Source organism: Thermobia domestica, chromosome 3 (genome assembly GCF_964235325.1).
Source record: "Thermobia domestica chromosome 3, izTheDome1.hap1.1, whole genome shotgun sequence".
Lineage (NCBI taxonomy): Eukaryota > Metazoa > Arthropoda > Insecta > Zygentoma > Lepismatidae > Thermobia > Thermobia domestica.
In genome coordinates, this window is record NC_137456.1 from 91,858,761 (window position 1) to 91,878,095 (window position 19,335).

Sequence of the window (19,335 nt, forward strand, 5' to 3'; positions counted from 1 at the left end):
AAAGGAAACAACGCTTATGCTTCAAGTATCCTTGTTTCAAAATTATAGTTAAAATCATGTGTTACGGGCATAATATTATATGTATATGACAATATATACATATATATGACATAATATCCTCTTTCCAACCGATTCGTAAGACACCTTCCCAATCTCTGTAGCACAACCTTTATCACAGAACCAGTCAATAATTGCGTCATACGTGTGGTAGTGCTGTCTCAGTTCCTGCATTTGCTTTAAAATTCTTATATGTGATTAAGGTTTTCAAGAAAACAAAATAGATAAGTTCAACCTAATCAAATATGTGTGGGAGCAGTCTTTTATAATCTTCAAGTCGTTTTGCGTTGAGCGTGTACAATTTGGAGAGGGTCCAAAAAATCGAAATTTGAGGATCTCTTTGCGGTAGTTGTACCTGCATATAATTATAACCTCTGCCAAATTTCCGAACATTAGGATAATATATTCTGTTCTGGCAAGGTCTCTAAAGTTTCGAAAATTTGGTGAAAATAGGAAAAATTTAAAATTTTGTAAATTTTCAATAAAATCGTAGGCCCTTTCGTGGTAGTGCGGAAAAGTTGTACATACATGTAAGTATTACCTGCGCAAAATTTCAAAACTTTAGAATATATTATGTTCTGGAAGGAGGTGCAAAATTTTGAAAATTCATTGAAAAATTCAAAACATTTATTTTTATTTATTTTTAATACTATACAGTTATCACAACAATCTTTCATGGCGGAAACGAAAAGTTGCGTTTACATATGTTTAACTACTATTAAAAGTTTTAGAGCCCTGGAATAATATTTTCTCTTCTGGCAGTTGGCCTGAATTTACATATTTTTTTCTTTGTAGTACAGGAACTATATTCTTTCTATCACAATAACTCATTTGTTTCAAGTAAAGCAGCAACATTTTACAACTACGCAGTTATTAGGCTTCAAATGTTTCATTCATACAAATACCTGACAAATTAGAATGTTTAATGCTTATATTTTAACAAACAGAAAAATAAACGTGTACATTATAAAACTTATGGACTGTCAATATCGGGTTTGTAAAACTTTTTCGCGTAGGTTTCACGATTCACATTTTATACTAACCTTTGAACCTGAATGATGGCGTGCTCTTTCTGTTTTCAAGATGCCGTCATGGTTTTCATCATCGCAAACTTTCCTGGATGCCTCCCTAATTAGTTGTACAGCTCTTTCCACCGCTTGGGTGTGGCATGGGAAGTCAGCGAATGATTATTCAGTTAGAACCTCTTCTTGCAGCATGGTTTGCAGATCCTTGGATGTTATGTCATTCAAGACTGCTGGTGGGGGTTATTTGAGTTGTCTACCAGTCGATCATGTCAGTGTAGTCCTTAGCTTCGAAATGTATTTTAGGAATGTTGGATTTGCGAACACCATCAGCTTTACCTGTTGCTTCAACTTCTCTGGCTCTGGCTTTTATAACTCTTCGTACTGCAAGTTTTCGAATGTGTGCTCTTTCGTCGGTTAGCATCGCAATCAGAATGTTTTCTGGAGATTCGAAGAAAGCATTTCGCGAAATCACATGGTCGATCACGTCGAGGTGAGTTTTGTCCAAATATCTAAAAGTCACAATGATTTGTTGAATGTCTCGAGCTTCATTCTTGATTGAATGTTGGACTTTGATATGGAACCAGAATGGAACATACACTCTCATAATGAACTCCACTATAGTGTTTAGAGGTTTAGACTGTGCGAAGGTTTCGTTGTGGAAACATACAGTTGTAAGATCCTGTTCGCTGATGTCAACCAGCGGGACATGTTGAATCGCCCTGGATCGCGTTTGGCTAAATCTGCTAGACAAATTCCTGAAGAAATGGCAAGAACAATATTCATAAGATAGTTTTGACTCATACTAAGAATGGATGGATCAACTGAAGGCAAAGTACGATTAATTCGCTCATATGCTACTGTTAGAAGCTGCTTGCAGCTGTCCAAAGATTTTCCGATGCTGCCAAAGTAAGACGAAAGGCCAGAAGTGGGTCCATCAAGGATCTGGAACAAATGACGTAGAGGTAATTCATTAAAATGAAGGATTCAAACATTCCATGATTGAACACAGCATGCGGCTGGAACTTTCTTCACTAAGGAAAAGGCACATTAATATGAAAAATTAATATACTGTGATTAATATAATATATGAAGGCACGGTGATTAATATTAATATGAATGAAACATTTGAAGCCTAATAACTGTGTAGTTATAAAATGTTGCTGCTTTACTTGAAACAAATAAGTTATTATTATTGAAAGAATATGGTTCATGTGTTAGTAAGAAAACATATGTAAGTTCAGGCCAACTTCCAGAAGAAAAAATATTATCCCAGGGTTCTAAAACTTTTGATAGTACTTAAATATGTAAATGAAACTTTTCGTTACCACCATGAAAGATATTGTGATAAATGTATAATATTAAAAAAAATAAAAAGATAAATGCTTTGAATTTTTCAACGAAGTTTCAAAATTTTGCACCTCCTGCCAGAACATAAAATATCATTCTCAGGTTTTGAAACTTTGCACAGATAATGCCTACATGTAAGTACAACTTTTCCGCACTACCGCGAAAGGGAATACGATTCTATTGAAAAATTTTTAAAAAAGTTAGATTTTTCCTATTTTTCACCAAATTTTCGAAACCTCAGAGACCTTGTCAGAACGTAAGATATTATCCTAAGGTTCTGAAATTTTGTTGAGGTTATATTTACATACACGCAGAACTTTTCCGCACTACCACAAAGGGGTCCTCAAACTTTCGATTTTTCGACCCACAACCTAATGTACAAATCTTTAACATGGAATTAAACATTCAACCATCCAGATGTCTCCAATTGCCTTCTATAAAAATAACTGTAAACATTACTTTAAAAATATTAACATTAATACATTTACAATATATGATAACTTCATATATTTTTGGGGGGGTACCGAATCCATCTATTTTCTGTGATATTTTTTTCTGATGCTTTCATTGTCCTCTTCAAGTCAAAGCAATCACTTCAAGAATCGTATACCGTAACAAAAAAAGGAAAAATGAACTACTCCTATTAATTTCTACTAGTCTTATATTCTGACAACCCTGTAGAGTGCATAACGTTCGTTGTAAGAATGTATTCAGTGTGTTTAAGGTCCAGAAAACTTAAATCTCACCTCCCAATAGCTTCTTCACCTAATAACACCACTTAAGTAAACAGCAACTCCAAATATTGAGTAGCATTAGATCAGTAATAGCATAACATAAACTATCGCGATTGTAGATATATACACATTGGATTTGAGTGGTTGCCATTTCTTCTCATACTACATGAACTTATAATGGACAACATTATTGATTCATAGGTTCTTCCCTGAATTTACCAGATTCTTGGCACGTTATCAACCGATTTACTCTTCCATGAACATCACGTTGCATTTGCCACATATTTTCCTTATCCTAAATAAATTAAACATAGGCTATTAAACCAAAGAATTAAGTTTGCTGTAATATGTTTGCAACTATATATATTATTCAAGATTTTTAAAAACATGGTATGAAATTGTACGCTCCAGGATAATGTTCCACACAGTCTCGTAGCAGTATGTTAAATGCATTTATGATAATAATTGTGTGATGTGACTTTGGAGAATGTAAAGTCAAATCGCACGTTCAGTGTACAAGGGAATCAAATCTGCTTTCGGGCATTTTGGTCATATTTTACCTGAAGTTCCTCTCGAAGTGTAAAACCTTTTTCAGGCTAGCCATCCTGAGTGAGGTTTATCTGGATGATACCCCAGACCGCTTCCTTCCTTCTTCAATCCTTTCTTCCTTCCCTTTCCTCGGATAGTGTGGTCACCAAGGAACGTCATCTTTCATACGTGACGGACTAACAAGGCCATAGATGCCGAAAATCCAAAAATCTAATTCCTAATCCAGGGTTTAAAATGTTTATATATAGATACTGTAAATAATTCGTATATGTAAAAGAGAGTGTTCTCTTTTCCATATACTCAAGCGCTCCGTAGTCTTTTCCTCCCAACTTTGGTAATAGAACTTACATGATTCCCTTGTACCCCATAGCTTGTTTAGTAATCTGCAATTACTAGATACAAAAATCGTGAGATCAAATATATAGATGTTGTGATAGACAAAATTTTGATAAAGTCGGCAAAATTGTACCCGACGACAAGTTTTCAGTTTTTAACCGACTTCATAAAACAAGGTTATTAATTCGAACCGGTTATATATAACAATGTAACAATAATCTAACTGGGATAAGGTCAGTGAAGTTACAAGGATTATCTTAATTAAACAGAATAAAAGTTATTTTAATTCATAGTATGGTATGTATTGTTTGTAAACATTAGTTTGATTATTCCATTTATATTTAAATAAATTGCTATTTTCTTCACACATCGACAAGATGGTGATATTACACCACTTATTACAATATTCGATACAATATTTTGATCGAATTTGGAAACGATTCCCTCTGAAAGTGCTATTACTATATTAAATAGATGTAGTACCACTTAAGATATTACCGCTGATAATAATATAATCGTATTAGTAGCCCTAGAATGATTACATTCGTTGCACTATATTATTTGTGTCTTAAATTATTGATCTCATTGTATTAATATGTATCCATTCAATCTGTTACACTACAATATTAAGTAACTCACTAAATCTGTATGTATTGCACAATTGGTTCCTTTTCTTTATTTCTTGGATATTTCTTTAAGTCATATTCTGAAGATTAACCATTATATTTTAATATCATCAATACAACAAAATTGTAACCCATTTCTTCCATGTTCTTAACTAGGATATAAACATGATAACTCATATATTTCTACATAACAACATGCTCATATTAACTATCATCATTCATTCTAATCTCGATATGTATAAGTTCTGACTACGCCTTCCACGCTAATCGAATGAATCATTTCTTTATGTCTATAAAAATAGTATTTGATTTATCTTATTTAGTTTGTTTTATTTATTGACATGGAACGCCCTTGTAACATTTCTGAATCCATTTTGTTCTGTTCATCTACTAGCTTAAACTACCTTTGAAAATCCGTACAAAAAGCAACGTTTAAATAAATACGTATTTCGTAATATTAAATGATAACAAAGAAGCTACAAAATAAAAAAAATGTTTGTAAAGTTGTGACCTAAAGCACTCAGCAAGATCTGTGAAAATGTGTGTGAAAATAGGTACTTAATAAACCTGTTGTGAGAGACGAACTCTATGAAAACAACTATTGATTGAAATAATTGGAAAAATCTCAGGTATCTGTGGAATTATTGAAACGCAGCAGTTTGGAACTGCCAGTAGTACCATATCTAAAATTACACTTTTGGTATATGAGTGTGTGTGTGTGTTAGCTAAAAGACCATTTGAAGGAGCTTATTAGTACTGGTATTACAGAACATTCCTAAAGGACTCAAACACTCAGAAACACAGTCGCAAATCTGTAAGTTTGTGTTGGAGTTGCCGCTTCGTCATCTCCATCAATTCAGAAATCTCTCCATAACTTCAGTTCTCAGTTAGCTCTTAGACAACAAGCTTATAATATAGAATAACAAGGAATATTACATTTTTATTCCTCCCTAGTTTTTATAACTTGTGATGACAAAACAAAAATTTGAAAGAGGACTGCTTTGCTTTGAAGGAAAATATATTACATTCACTAAAAGAAAAAAATAATTAAATAAAACTGTAAACACGGCGAAACACAATGTAAATGAGAGAAAATGAATGATACATACTTTGAAAAATTTCCTTTTTATTCTTGTTAATCACATTTAGTCTGATTGCATGTTCAAAATTGAATCAAGTAATATTCGGTTTTAAGTAGGTTTCGGAACAAAACAATAATATCACTACCAAGTTCTTCTACTGATACTGAACTTAAGGACACACACACAGAAAAGTCTGCCTCCATACAACTTACCTCATTCCTGATAGTAATGCTTTTGACCTTGATAACTTCCTTGGGTTATGTTGGGAAGTGACTAATGAGATATAGATATGCCACATCTATGTACACTCCCCAACCTAATATTATGACCACCTACCTATTATCTGGTATACCTACCTTTGGGCACTGGACGAGACAGGAGTGTGGTATGGCATTTAAGCAATTAAACCTAAATAAGTGGCTGGAGGCATCACGCACCACACTTGCACACACACTCCTGGGCTCATGGACGACCATATAAGAATCACCAAACCGTAATGGAACCACTACCTGCCATCATTGTCCTACTGTGCACGTCTTGAGCGATTATCCCCCTGGAAGACAACAGATTCTGACCCGGTCATCTCCATGCCAGTATTGTTATTCATCAGACCATGTAACCTTGTGGCATTGTTCAACAATCCAATGACGATGGAAACGTGTCCATTCCATTCGTAATCGACGATGTCGGGTGGTTAACTTCAGTACATATGTGGAATGTCAACTGTGGAGGTCCATGTCTAACTGTAATGTGAACTATGTGGTTAGACACACTTGTCCTTTTTTTACTGTTAAAGTCTGCTGTTAATTGTGCCATAATTTGTGCCCTATCCTGTTGTAAAAATTCCGAGACTACACACAGAGCCCGAAACGACTCTAAACGACACAAAAATGCATGTCTTCAAATTTGGACATACTTTAATGTGTACAAATGAATTCCCTTCTAATGGTGGACCTAAGGAAATATGTAGAATTTTGACATTACGGATATGTCCGCCATGAACATAAAAAATGTGAGAAACTATAGTATGTCAAAATGATCTACTGCCTTGTTTTCATTAGTTTTGACGGATTAGTATGTTATGTTTTGATCATTGGGGCAATTATATCATTGTTTGAGATGATATAGTTGTACGTCAAAAATTTATACACATGCGCGGAAACGTGACGCAGTTGTCGTTTGTCTCTTGTTACACTAGTTAACAAAGGTTTTGTTACATAAAAGGAAATACCTGTTCTTAAAGGAACTTTTTGCGCTGAATTCGAATATGCACTCGGTTTTTCTCCATCACGTACGATTTTCCCGTAACAGAGGGATTTTCGGGAAAATCCCTCAAAAATTTCCCTTTTCGTTTATTTTACACCCCAAGATCTTGTCCCTTTGCATATACTAACATAGAAATTATACCTAAGTATACTTTGATTCATATGTAACAAACCCTCCAAGTTTCGTAATAATCGCTTTATTCTTTCTAAAGAAATAAATATGTTTGTATGTATACTGTGTGTACTGTTTATTGCACCTTATAGTAATGCTTTCAGATCTCTTAAGTTGAGGTAAAACGTTTTGCTTTATTACCACAAACACATATATAAAATATAATACAATATAATTTAAAAGTGCGACAATTTACAATAAACAATAATACAAATGTACCAAAAGGTCATGAAAAGACAATCACAATATATGAAACTTCCATTGAGTTAGAAAAACGTACACTACTTCCTTCTTTTGTGAGAAATGTTGCATTCTCTAACAAGACCCCAACAATAGTCCCCCATCATTGAAGGATCCCATCGTCCCTGGTACCTTTTCTCCATTGCCATTATATCTTGGTGGAATCTTTCCCCCTGTTCGTCGCTGAGAGCACCTAGGTTAGCAGGAAAGAAGCTGAGGTGGGAGTGCAAAAAGTGGATTTTTAAAGACATCCTACAACCCAACTCTTTGTATTTCTGTATCATGTCCTGTACGATTTCTGTGTAACTCTCAGCTTTGTTATTGCCCAGAAAGTTGCGCACAACACACTTAAATGCTGTCCAGGCAGCTAGCTCAGCACTGTTTAACTTGCTGTCAAAGCTATCATCAAGCATTAATTTCCTAATTTGGGGACCAATAAACACTCCCGCTGAAATCTTAGCATCACTCAGGTTAGGGAACTTATCTCGCAAATACTTGAAACCTTCACCAGATGTGTCCATGGCTTTGACAAAGTTTTTCATAAGTCCTAACTTGATATGAAGTGGCGGTAGTAATATCTTATTAGGATCTACCAAAGGAGCGTATTTGACGTTGCATTCTTCGTTCACCACGGCAGGAGTATTATTGGGGTGCCGAACAGCAAAAGGCCTTGGAGGATATTAAGGAACTTTTTGAGAGTCATGTGATCTTAAAACTTCCGGATTTGGATAAGAAGTTTATAGTCAGCGCAGATGCCAGTTTAAAATCCTTAGGCGGCTGTATTGAGCAGGAGGATGACCAAGGTAGGAAGCGTCCAATTGCATTCTTTTCCAGGAAACTGAAGCCTTATGATAAAAATAAGCCCATATTTGTTTTGGAGCTATTAGCGGCTATCGAAACAATGGAACGGTTTAGAACGTACCTGCATTCGAAATTCGAATTGCGAGTAGACCATATGGGACTAGTCTATGCGATGCGTAACCTGCGGAGAGTTAAGAAATATGGTAGCTTGCTATATCGTTTATTTGCCTTTGATTTTGAAGTTAAGTCAGTCTCCACGAATATGAATATCTCCGCGGATTTCCTTTCGAGGTTATATGATACTGAAAATTTTGAATCAATGCATTTGGAACCTACATATGAAGAAGAAATGACAAACATGTGTATGGTTAATATGTGGGCAATGCCTTTTGCTAGTCAATCAGTGCAAGAGCATCAGAAGATGGACCCTTTATTAAGATCAATCATCGACAAAATAAGGCGGAAGGAATCAGTTGATGGTTATAAAATGGTACAAGGGATTTTGTGTAAGAAGACGAAGGCCCATAGTAATCCATACAAGATCTGTTTACCCAAGAAGTTAGCTCCAAATATTATTGAGTATTATCATTCTTCTATTTTGCCCGGAAGTCACCTTGGGTTGGGCAAAACGATAGGAAAGGTGTCCTCAAGATATTCATGGGAGGGGATGCTGGACCAAATTAAGGATTATGTGTTATCGTGCGACTTGTGTCAGAAGAACAAAAGTAGTAACAAGAAGCCTATGGGTCAATTGATTGCGAGCTATGCTACGGTAGTGAATGGGTTATGGCACACAGATGTCCTTGGACCAATGCCAGATACAAGGTCGGGAAGATATTGTATGATTGTAGTTGATTCATTTTCCAAAATGGTGTTTCTGGAACCTTTCAAGAATCTATCTAGCCAGACCTTGATAAATAAATTATACAAACTGATGTGTCGCAGAGGGTTTCCGTTTGCAATTGGGCACGATAATCATTCAGTTTACACGTCGGCTAAATTTAGGGATTTCCTGTTTAGTAATGGAATCAAGGATGTGCGTATATCCCCTTATCATGCTGCTTCTAATCCGGGGGAGAGATATATACGTACTGTAAAGGATAGCCTGAAGATATTCTTCGGAAACAAGCAGAATCAATGGGATCGAGGATTACACGAGATTGAATTTTCGATAAATAATGCCCAACATGCAGAAACTAAATGTACTCCGATGGAAATGGTATTTTCCTATAACGTTTGTGATCCGTTGGATGTAAAATGGAATGTGCCCAGTGCCGATGTGATGAAGAAAGATCCTCAATTGGTAGTAAAAGCCTTGGAGAATTTAGAACTATCCTGGCGAAGGAAGAAGAAGCAATATAATAAACGTAGGTTATCTACTTCATATCAAGTGGGGGATAAGGTTTTGTTGAAAGCACAAGTCAAGTCGTCGCTAGCAGATAAAGTCACCAAGTCATTATCTAGCCGTTGGACTGGTCCGTATGAAATTATACGATTCTTAACTCAGAATACCATAGAAGTTAAAAATGTAAATGATTCTTGTGATGTAAGAAAATCTCATGTGTCATTAACGAAGAAGTATCGCGAGTTAAGACAGTAATTTCAACTTTATGGAATATTTGGGAAGCTAAGGATGAGATTGTAAATAATTTTAGAATGTTAAATAAAATGTCGACATTTTTTAATATGTGAATACTGTAAAGTATATATATATATAAATACAAGTTATTAACAGCTGTTTCTATTTGCAGATCTGTATATGTGATAAAGGATACGATTATGAATGCGCATTATTGTCGGGATCGATCCAATGTTTTGTAAATTTGGTACCTATTGAATTGTCATCGGATGAATTAGATGGAGATGTTTGGAGACAGCCTTCCAGAAAAAAAAAGCAAGAAAAACAAAAATTTTTGTTCTGTAACTTGAATATTTATATTCATTCCAGTTTCTGTAAGTTACTATATTTATGCAAATGTTTATATTTTGGAGTTTATATGGTAGTTTAATAATATTTTTGTTAATTGATTGCCGTTAATTAATTTTGGTTATCTAAATAAGCTCGTCGTACTGGTTTAAGAACAATTGTAATTGGTTCTGGGTCGGACATAAGACTCCGGGATACCTATTAGACTAACAAAAGTGTGATTGTTGGAGTGTATGTGGGGGAATTTAATTATTTTTTTGTTCATTTAGTTTAATTAGTGGATGAACGATTTGAGAGGATGCTAGTAGGTAAAGTAGAAGGTGGAGGTTGTAGTTAAGAACTAATTTAGACGACTAGACCAACGTGACCCAGACCTAGTTAAGAGTATATATAAAAATATAATAAAAAATCTTAGATTTTTTATTTGGGGCGCTGCGATGTTGTTACGTGTCGTAACTTTATATATAAAAAGAAAAAATAACGAGAATAGTATTAGAGTTGCGTCTTAGTTTTCTTTTGTTTAAGGGTTAATCAGCGCCGCCAAGTGGTTGGTTGACGAACTATACCATCATGTATGTGAAAGATGTATAAGGCCGCTTCATACTGAAGTTGGTGATAGCAAGGGTAAAATATATCTCGTGTAGAATTGGATACTTAACGAAATCCACATTATTACGACGAGTTTGAGCAGATTTGTAATGAGTTGTGATATTTCGCTCTTCTTGTTAATTGAAATTTGATTACAACATTGATATAAGTTTGTTCTACGTATTAATATTAAATAGGAGGATTATTAATAAATTTAATGGATTTCTGTGGCTCTGTGGACGTTTAAATGGAAGGTGTAAGTCTCATTAGAAGCATATGTTTGTGGTGCATAAAGGCTCCAGTGTTCAAGATTTGTTAAGTTTTGTACATTCGTTGGTTTATTTAATTCCTATAAAGATATATTCATTCATGAGAGTTTATCATTTAACCCGAATGAAGAACTTAGTGATAGATTTCTTAATGATCATTTTTTTTAATCTGTTATTTCGCGGCAAGTAAGTAATTTTCCGAGTGAAAGAAAGCTTTATGTCATATGGTCTCTGCAATATTCTGGTGAATTTAGTGAACTATTGTTTGTCTCTCTCTCTTCTTCAGTTTCACAAGTTAATCAATCAAAACGTGGGGTGATTTCTCGACTGGGATCACCTTACCCTATGCGACTGTCCATGCTTACTTCGGTAGGGTCACATGAGCACAGCGTAACACAAAATCACCAACTTCAGTATGTAATTGAAGTTGAGCAGAGAGCTGTGTATAGTTGTGTGTGAAGTGAAGACATTTTTTTGTGTAAGTAATGAAACTTACATTTTTCTCTCTCAGAAACTATTTAAATCGAATAAGTGGTTTAGTGAAAGGTAATTCAGAGGACATTTATTATGAGAGGCATTATAAGTAATAGAAGAGAGAAACGGTATTTATCTTTTTGTAGTTATATAGCGATAACCAGTCTCTTTTTCACTATGGAAAGTGCGCGTGGTTCGAACTCGAGTGATATGAATTCAAGTCAGAGCACCGTACCAGTTCAATTGTGTTTAAATCATTTCGAGAATGGAGACCATGGTCGGTTTAGAGATAAAAATCCATTTCTAGAAAGAAATAATAGAACTTCTTCATCTTCTGAACATTCCTCGGAGTTACGTACTTTTTCTTTTTTAAATGAAAGTGATAGTGAATCGGAATCAGCTTCTAATGTTTGTGTTCACACTGAAAGAAATAACAGGTGTATTACGTCATTATCTGGGCAGAGCGAGTTGTTGGTTGAGCAAGGTCATGGACACGAAGGAAGGAGTGATAAGCCTGCTGTTGCAGCCGAGTCTGTTGGACAGTGCGTGACGAATCCATTTAAGTTAGTGAGTGAGGGTGAGAAAAAGGAAGAAAATCGTGGGTTTGGTGAAAAGTGGAAAGTAAATGCGTTTATGCCCTATAGTGTTAATATGGACAAAATTACAATTATGGCAGCTAATCAGAACTTCTTACATCAAGTGGATAGTATTCCCCATTGTGATGGAATGGACGATATGGTTACTTTTAAGTTCCTGTTGGCGGTGTATCGGATAATTCAGACTGGACAATACCCGAAGGAGGCAGTTTTTGTTAGTTCCTTGGGACGGACATCAGGTATGTTCTATAATGAATTTAGTAAACAAATGTTGCTTACTAATGATTGGAGTGTTATATGCAAATCTCTGTTTGATCGTTTTGTGACTCCATTAGGAAAACAACAAATTTTACGTCTTTATGTTCATTGTTTACAAGAGCCTAACGAAAATGTTATGGAGTATGTACAAAAGCTTATCGATAGTTATGTCGTTTGTACCGGAAGGACAGATCGAACAGCGATCCTTACGAATATAATGGAGGGTATGATACCCGCTCTTAAGTATGAATTGTTTAAATACGATACTCCAAATGACTTAGATACATTAATGAATGAAGTGCGAAAGTATGAAATACATTCCAGAAACCAACTTGTATACAATAGCATAATTAGGAATCAAACAGTGGCGGAGCAGAGGGAAGTCAATCCTAGCTTTCGCTCTAGTGTTACATATAGTTCAGTTCCAGATCTAAACAAACTTGGTGGTAGTTTTGCTAGGGTTAATATCTCTTCAAAAGAAAGGGTTAGGCCCACTACTTCGAAGCCAAGGAGCCGGGTGCGATCCCAGCTAGACCGAGACTCTAGAAGTAATTCTAAAAGGGGTGCTCAAATGTTATTGGGTACGAATAAACAGTGTAATAATAAGGATTTAGTAGCTTCTTTCGTTGAAGTATTTATACTAGGACAGCGTATTATTGGGGGGATAGATAGCTGCTCATCGGTGAGCTTACTCAATAAAGAATGTTTTGATGAGTGGAACCAGAAACAAAGAAATCCTGTTAAGGTTCTGAAGGAGATGTTCACAGGTGTTGGAATTTCTGGTAAGGCATTGACTCTTACGTCGTGTGTTTATATACCTTTAAAATTCAGCAATAAAGTTTATCGGCTGAAGTTCTTTTTAGTGGACCGACTAGAGCCGAAGTTTATTATTGGTATCGGTGAACTGAAATACTTGAATGCTCGTTTGGATTTAACATCAGATACGTTGTATTTAGGTCAAGAAGGCATTTCGGTGCCAATCCTATATAAACCTTCTCGTGAAAAATCTGTGGGTAATTTGCAGTCAACAAGTAGCAGTGCCGTAGGAGTTAAAAACCGAACTGACAATTGTGCATCCAACTCCCAGTTTTTAGCTAGACTATTTATGAAAATTCCGGATGTTGGCTTGGATGATTTCAGAGTCACCGAACGGTGTGCTCCGTCAGTGTCATTGAGTGACGTCATGATGTCCAGTCCAGACATTAATGTGACTGCTGTGAAAGGTGAAGGTTATGAAAGTTCTTATTTGGAGAACTCTCAGAATGGTAATCCACCTTTTAATAAGAAGCGCTGTGAGAAAGGCCAGGACATTCGTAGGTCGTCGTCGGCGTCGCCAGCGTCGGACTTAGAAGCTGAAGTGAAGTCGCGTTTTCGGGAGAAGATTTTTAACCGCATGGAGTTTAGAGACATCAGAGGCGAGGGGCGTCGTGGTGTGCAGTCAATTAATGCCAAGCGTCGTCCAGCGTCGGCGTCGAGGTGGAGGCAGCGTCGAAGTGGTAATAATCAGGCAGTTGTTTACGAAGATCAGCAAAGTAAATTGGAGTCGTTTTGGCCAGAGCATTCGATGGTTCTTCAATCGAGGCAGTGGCGTCGAGATAGCCCCGAGGGAGCGTCGCCGTCGTGGGATCGTCGTATAAAATGTGCCCAGACGTTAGTGACTCGTCCATTACGTGAAAAGAAGATGTTTAGAGGATCAGAACAGAGTCAGGTAGGTAGTCCGAAGAGGCGTCGGAGAGGTTTCAGCCATAGGGGAACATCAGCGTCGGCGTCGGTGGATAATAATATTATGAGTGAGTTTAGCTTCCAAACCAGGGACAGTGATCTTGGACTATCGATGGACTTCGGGTGCAGTAGGGATCATCGGTTGATTTCAGAGCGTCGGTTTGACCGTTCATCGAGTGAGGCGTCGGCGTCATTGATCCAAGATCTTCGTAAGGATTACTGCGGTGTGGTAAGAGAAATCAAATCAAGTAATAAGACTATGTCTCTTCCCCAGAGGTTATATGGAAGAGGGTGGAGATGTAGGCGTCGCGACGGTATGAGTAATGATTTAGCGTCGGCGTCTAAATTTAGTAAAAAAGATTTTTTTTATGGAGACTTCGAATTTTCTGATGATGTTGTTTACGAACCTGGTTTGTCAAGACGCAGCAAACTTAATGCACCTAGTGATTTAGCGTCGAAGAGGGCGTCTAGTGATAATGGTGTTATGGTTTATCCTTCTGAGCAAGGAAGGAAGGATAAAAGTTTTCAGTCAGCTGGTTCATTGAGGAGACCAGGGCAGTCGTCGGAAGTGTTTGGTTGGGAAATTGTCGGTGATTCGTCAGAAGTAACTTCGGCGTCGGTATTCAATCCTGTCACCAGTGTTGCCAACCTACGGAAGGAGGACATTCACGAGAGTGGTTTTCGAAATCCAATTGTACATTGGACACCAATTGAAACTGTTTGTGGGAACTTAAACCAAGGTCGGTGTGAGGCGTCGCCGTCGGGCTATGCACATGCTCCCAGTGTTACATCCCAGGACCATGATTTTATTGGAAGGAATTTTAATCCTTTAAGTGCACCACAGTCCATGGGAATGAGGGGGATGGTCATGGAACAGCGTCGGTGTGAGTCGTCGCCGTCGAAGGCAACGCAAGATTTCAGGGTTTCCATCCTAGACAGTGCGGATAATAGCTTAGAAGATGAGATACGGAAGAAGACTACAGATGTACAGCCCTTAGAGAAGTGTGGTCAACTACATTTGAGCCAGAGTCGTCCAGTGGCGTCGGTGGAGGATACCTGCAGTGTATCCAAATCAGGATTAGTGGAACTTAATCGTATAGCTATACCAGAGAAGAAATCGAGTGACTTTTTGCAAGAGACGTCGGAACATGGAGAGTGGAGACTTGGTGCGATTGAAATGACCGTGCAGACTTCTCCGAATCTCAGTGAGGGAGCCTATAATATTATGTTGGGCCGAAATAGGAATTTTGGGCCCCATAGGAAATCCAATAATATGGATGGACAACTGGGGTCATCATTGGAACATAAGGTGTTAGAGGTCCCACCGGTTCTTGGGCAAGAATCTTCGAAGTCTACAGACTTAGAACAACTAGAAAGGAACTTGCGTGAATCTAAGATGAGTGGAGATTCAACTTCGTCATACCAGGTGGCTGGATTAGCGGAAAGTGGTCAGCCATTGGAGTCTTCGTGTGATCATCGGACATTGAAAGGTGTTCCATTACCCATTGATTGTCCTACCAGTATAGGTTCATTTCATGATTCAGGTTTAGGAAGTGCTAATCGGAATAGTTTAAACTATTTTATAGCTGGTCCTGTTGAGATCAGTTGTGTGTCTGGAGGGAGTCAATCACAATCAAGAAGTCGAATCCAGGTGGAATCAGAGGCGGCCCTAGTCTCTGATGGATGTCGTGTACAGCCAGGTGTACCTTCAATCTTCAGCGATTCCCAACATGGGTTAGGCCTACCCATGGTCAACAGTAGCGGCTTTTCCAATTCCAATATGGATGCCACAAGGGTAGAGGTGCCCTTAATTTGCAGTGGAGGTCGAGATGATCCAGTCCATGTCCCAGTGTGCAGTAGTGATTCTAGCGGTCCAAGAGTATCGACGGGAAATACTGATGAGCAGAGGGGTTCCATGTTACTTCATTTTGGAAGGAATGGTTCCAGTGGTCCAATGGGAGAGGGAGATAGTGGTCACTATTCAGATGCTGAGGATGCGGTCAACTTCCAGAGTCAGCGAGTTTCTCCTGGAGATTCCAAGCAAGGAGCTGCATGGAGTGCTGAGAACTTAGGCATGAACTTCCAGTCACGGGAGGAAGAAGTTCATACTGTTCCTGTTCAAGTGGATCCTGAATTTGCCGAGTTGGATCCAAACTTGCAAGGGTACGTAGAAAATTTGGTTAAGAAATTTCCTAATGTGTTTTGCGATCGTGTAGGTCAGATTAAGAGCTTTGAATACACCATACTTCTTAAGGATTATGTTCCCATCAGGAAAAAAGCTTATCCTCTCTCTAGAGCAGACCAGAGGGAGTTAGATAAAATTCTCGATAATCTGATAGAACAAAATATAATTCAGAAAAGTCAAAGCCAGTGGGCTTTTCCGTGTTTTTTGGTAGGCAATAAAACGGGGGATAAGAGATTGGTAATTAATTATCAAGATTTGAATAAGAAACTCTGTATCAATGCGCAGTATACGCCCAGGATAGAAGATGTATTAGCGAGTTTATCTAAAGGAACTATTTATAGCCACCTTGATGTACAAAAAGCATACTGGCATTTAAAACTTTCGCCGGAATCTACTCAGTACACAGCATTTTTAACCCATAGAGGCTTATTTGAATTTAAATTTCTTCCTTTTGGGTTAGCTACCGGATCTTATATGTTGTCCAAGGTTTTAACGGAACTGTTATATCCATTGAAGAATGAAGGTGTGGAATGGTTCTTTGATGACGTTTGTTGCATTTCCACGGACATTGAATCTCATAAGCATCTTTTAGAGAAGGTATTGGAAAAATTTGACGAAGCGGGTATAACTTTATCTGTGAAGAAGACTAACTTGTTTCGCAAGAGGATTTCATATTTAGGGTATGAAATAGAAGGAGGAAATATGTATTTAGACCCTGCTAGGCTAGAAGTGATCAAGAAATTACCAGCACCGAAAAATAGAAAAGGGTTAATATCATTGGTTAGTTTTCTCCAATATTATAGTAAGTTCATCCCTCAATTCCATGAAGTCATAGAACCTATGACTCGACTTCGTTCACCACGGCAGGAGTATTATTGGGGTGCCGAACAGCAAAAGGCCTTGGAGGATATTAAGGAACTTTTTGAGAGTCATGTGATCTTAAAACTTCCGGATTTGGATAAGAAGTTTATAGTCAGCGCAGATGCCAGTTTAAAATCCTTAGGCGGCTGTATTGAGCAGGAGGATGACCAAGGTAGGAAGCGTCCAATTGCATTCTTTTCCAGGAAACTGAAGCCTTATGATAAAAATAAGCCCATATTTGTTTTGGAGCTATTAGCGGCTATCGAAACAATGGAACGGTTTAGAACGTACCTGCATTCGAAATTCGAATTGCGAGTAGACCATATGGGACTAGTCTATGCGATGCGTAACCTGCGGAGAGTTAAGAAATATGGTAGCTTGCTATATCGTTTATTTGCCTTTGATTTTGAAGTTAAGTCAGTCTCCACGAATATGAATATCTCCGCGGATTTCCTTTCGAGGTTATATGATACTGAAAATTTTGAATCAATGCATTTGGAACCTACATATGAAGAAGAAATGACAAACATGTGTATGGTTAATATGTGGGCAATGCCTTTTGCTAGTCAATCAGTGCAAGAGCATCAGAAGATGGACCCTTTATTAAGATCAATCATCGACAAAATAAGGCGGAAGGAATCAGTTGATGGTTATAAAATGGTACAAGGGATTTTGTGTAAGAAGACGAAGGCCCATAGTAATCCATACAAGATCTGTTTACCCAAGAAGTTAGCTCCAAATATTATTGAGTATTATCATTCTTCTATTTTGCCCGGAAGTCACCTTGGGTTGGGCAAAACGATAGGAAAGGTGTCCTCAAGATATTCATGGGAGGGGATGCTGGACCAAATTAAGGATTATGTGTTATCGTGCGACTTGTGTCAGAAGAACAAAAGTAGTAACAAGAAGCCTATGGGTCAATTGATTGCGAGCTATGCTACGGTAGTGAATGGGTTATGGCACACAGATGTCCTTGGACCAATGCCAGATACAAGGTCGGGAAGATATTGTATGATTGTAGTTGATTCATTTTCCAAAATGGTGTTTCTGGAACCTTTCAAGAATCTATCTAGCCAGACCTTGATAAATAAATTATACAAACTGATGTGTCGCAGAGGGTTTCCGTTTGCAATTGGGCACGATAATCATTCAGTTTACACGTCGGCTAAATTTAGGGATTTCCTGTTTAGTAATGGAATCAAGGATGTGCGTATATCCCCTTATCATGCTGCTTCTAATCCGGGGGAGAGATATATACGTACTGTAAAGGATAGCCTGAAGATATTCTTCGGAAACAAGCAGAATCAATGGGATCGAGGATTACACGAGATTGAATTTTCGATAAATAATGCCCAACATGCAGAAACTAAATGTACTCCGATGGAAATGGTATTTTCCTATAACGTTTGTGATCCGTTGGATGTAAAATGGAATGTGCCCAGTGCCGATGTGATGAAGAAAGATCCTCAATTGGTAGTAAAAGCCTTGGAGAATTTAGAACTATCCTGGCGAAGGAAGAAGAAGCAATATAATAAACGTAGGTTATCTACTTCATATCAAGTGGGGGATAAGGTTTTGTTGAAAGCACAAGTCAAGTCGTCGCTAGCAGATAAAGTCACCAAGTCATTATCTAGCCGTTGGACTGGTCCGTATGAAATTATACGATTCTTAACTCAGAATACCATAGAAGTTAAAAATGTAAATGATTCTTGTGATGTAAGAAAATCTCATGTGTCATTAACGAAGAAGTATCGCGAGTTAAGACAGTAATTTCAACTTTATGGAATATTTGGGAAGCTAAGGATGAGATTGTAAATAATTTTAGAATGTTAAATAAAATGTCGACATTTTTTAATATGTGAATACTGTAAAGTATATATATATATAAATACAAGTTATTAACAGCTGTTTCTATTTGCAGATCTGTATATGTGATAAAGGATACGATTATGAATGCGCATTATTGTCGGGATCGATCCAATGTTTTGTAAATTTGGTACCTATTGAATTGTCATCGGATGAATTAGATGGAGATGTTTGGAGACAGCCTTCCAGAAAAAAAAAGCAAGAAAAACAAAAATTTTTGTTCTGTAACTTGAATATTTATATTCATTCCAGTTTCTGTAAGTTACTATATTTATGCAAATGTTTATATTTTGGAGTTTATATGGTAGTTTAATAATATTTTTGTTAATTGATTGCCGTTAATTAATTTTGGTTA

General features: G+C 37.2%; 1 protein-coding gene across 2 annotated transcripts in view; it reads left to right on the top strand.

Annotated features, from left to right (window-relative positions):
* Window positions 1–19,335, top strand: part of LOC145680609 (cubilin-like) — a 1,259,764-nt gene that overhangs the window by 543,390 nt on the left and 697,039 nt on the right. The window lies entirely within an intron of this gene.